The sequence below is a fragment of the Geospiza fortis genome, unplaced genomic scaffold (genome assembly GCF_000277835.1).
Source record: "Geospiza fortis unplaced genomic scaffold, GeoFor_1.0 scaffold7, whole genome shotgun sequence".
NCBI lineage: Eukaryota > Metazoa > Chordata > Aves > Passeriformes > Thraupidae > Geospiza > Geospiza fortis.
In genome coordinates, this window is record NW_005054344.1 from 1,253,838 (window position 1) to 1,256,812 (window position 2,975).

A 2,975-nucleotide genomic window follows, 5' to 3' on the forward strand; every position below is an offset into this window, starting at 1 on the left:
TGCTCTTTGACCTGTTAGTTGTTAAAACACAGTTGTTTCTGGTTTGGCGTATGTGGAAACTGAGATGTAGGGAACCTTAGCAATATCCACAGTGCATGTAGCAAACATAAGAGCAGAAGTTGGGAGGTCTGCACAACTCATGGCCTAACAGGCAGCTCCTCATACATCCTTCACTATTAACCTAGAGGTTCCAACCAAATATCACCACATCAAAGCACAAAGCACCATGTACAGCTGTTCAATGTTAGCTGATCATTTTTGTATTGGAATCACAGTTAACATTAACTATGAAAAGGAAAATAAAACAAGTAATTGCTGGGGGTTTTCTTTGTACAATTTCTGGGGTTTGCCTCAGGGCGATTTTTTTTTGTAACGCAGTCAGCAAATGTGGAATTAGCATGATGTGTAATTGCAAGTAATTTTTTAAATAATACCGATAATAATTTTGTATTTTACATTGTCTTTTTAAGAAGATAAAGGACCAAAAAAAAAAACACAATGCAGACATACATACAAATATTGTTTAGAAATCTAGAAAAACATATAGGGAGATTAAATGTCAAAATGGACCAGTCAGTACAGTATTGATAAAAATTATCCACAGTCTATCTTTGATTGTTGTAAGGCTGAAGTTCTGAAACATGCAAGTATGCACAAGCATAAAAGAATTACGAAGTCAAAGACAAAAAAAAATTTAAAATGTAAATAAATGTCTGATATAGTCTAGTAATAAAAGTCGCACTTCCATATAGTATTTTCTGGGATATATTCAAGTAGGAAAGCAACTGAGACCAACTGAAACAAGCTATAATGTTAAAATATTGATTTGCTCTTGGCCAGAGTAGCTAACATGAGTTATAAATTTGAATTCTATTCCTTTATGCTTACTGCTTGGAGATGTGGAATGAGCCAGCAACAATAAGAAATCTTTATACATTTAATAGTGTATTTGCTTCTTTGTGATTTAGCATTCTGAAACACTCATACAAAAGAAAATCTGCATTAAGAGAACATCAGTGACTCATATTCAGGGGATGGGCAATACCATATCTGGGATTGCTTTTATAATGCTAATTCAGCTCAGCTGTGTGAGTCCCTTTCCAACAGGGGTCATTTAACGAGAACATTCTTTTTCAGAAAATCCAGTCTCTCTTGGATCTAGGAATAAGTCAACATTTGTGTTGAAGAAGATGCTAAATGTGAGGCAGCCAATCCCTCATTTATTGTAGAAGAGGAGGAATTTGATGTAATGATTGATGTAGCACTTGCAGAACAGTTGCTGGATTTAGGAATTTGAGTATTGTGCAGAATACACATTCATCTTTTTCTATAAAATTCCATAGCCATACTGGAATAATTTAAATCACAATTTTTGAAAACTGAAATTAATTCTGTTTTCCCCATTTTCTACACCAAACTTTAAATCCTCATTCTTAATTTGTGGAATTTTAAAAATCTCATAGTTGTAATTTAACATTTAGTAGAGTGTAAGTCTTAAAGGAATTGCAGCTACTCACAGTTAAGTCAGAAGTTGAGCTAAAGGATACCAGCTATTCATCTAAACCAAAGTGACTGTGATAATTTGTCCTATTTTCCTTTTTATAGTATTCTTGGAACTTAGTTCCAGGGGACTAAAGGCAGTCTGAACCTACTAATTACTACAAAAAATCAGCTCCAAGGTACCCTGTCTTAAGAATCCAAAGTTGGTGAACAATTTTGGTCATACCTCCTTTGTTTCCCTCTAAAAACTAGAGTGAAAGGAAATGGAAATCTGTATATAGCATCTGAATAATGTATGTTCACCAATTCCCTGGCTCTTTGCCCTGCTCCTAAGATAAACATCCATACTTGGACTTGAATGTCCATAAATGGTTCTCCATCCAGGTATCTGATGTGAATTGAAGGATCTCAGGGAACATCACAAAACTGATTTCTTGTGCAACCTACACATCAGCTTAACTTTCAGCAAGCAAAGATGATGCCACTGACATAGCTCATAACAGTCAAGAGAAATTAGTGGTTGTTTGTGAAGTGCCTAGGTGCTGACATGAGGAACACCATAGAAAAGTCTGTAAGATATCAACAATGTCTGTCAAGAGCAGCATTTGAGCATAGAGTGATATACAAAATGCAAGATCACATGCTGAAATGGGGAGAAGATGATAGTGAATTATTTGGCACCATCCATTAATTTCAATAAATGAGGTAAGGGTATATAAAGAACAGTTTATGATCTGATAATGCAAGGCCATTGAAAGGTGCCTTTGCAGAGGGGCTTAAGCTTGCATGGATATTTTTAATTCTGATCTATTCTAAATCTTCTCAACTTGTACGTTTATGTGCCATTTCCTAGATTTTTGTTAAAATAAAAACTATCTACTTCATATTCCAGAAAGATACATAAAAGCAATTTATTTCATATTACATTTCATTGGGACTTTTGAGTTCCCAGATTGGTTGGAACTGCTAAACCTTTATATTTGAAGTTTGTATCATTAACAAATACATGCTCCAATTACACAAACATACCCTGACATATGTTATCAGTGGGTACCCAACTTATTAGGGAATTAAATAGATAGTTGACAAACTTACAAGAAATAACATGGAAATAACACACCCAAGTGAGCAATTTCCCCCTGATGCTTGCTTTTTCTAATCATCTGGTGTACAACACAGTATTATTGTTACATAAACTTTTTTCCTTACAACTTCCACTTTTCTTTTACATATTAAAATATAGATTTAAATAAATTACTTGAAAATTCATTTGAAAATCTGTGTCATTGCCACACCTGTATTTACAAATCACTGATGGATGGTTTAGTCACAGTAAAATAATTTCTTCCATTTACAATTCAGTTCTTAAAATATAACTCCTCTACAATGTTGATGAGTCTCATGATGTTTTGAATTTAAACAGCAAGAGAAATGTTTTTCCAATAGCACTATTAAGTGAAATTAAACATTGATTC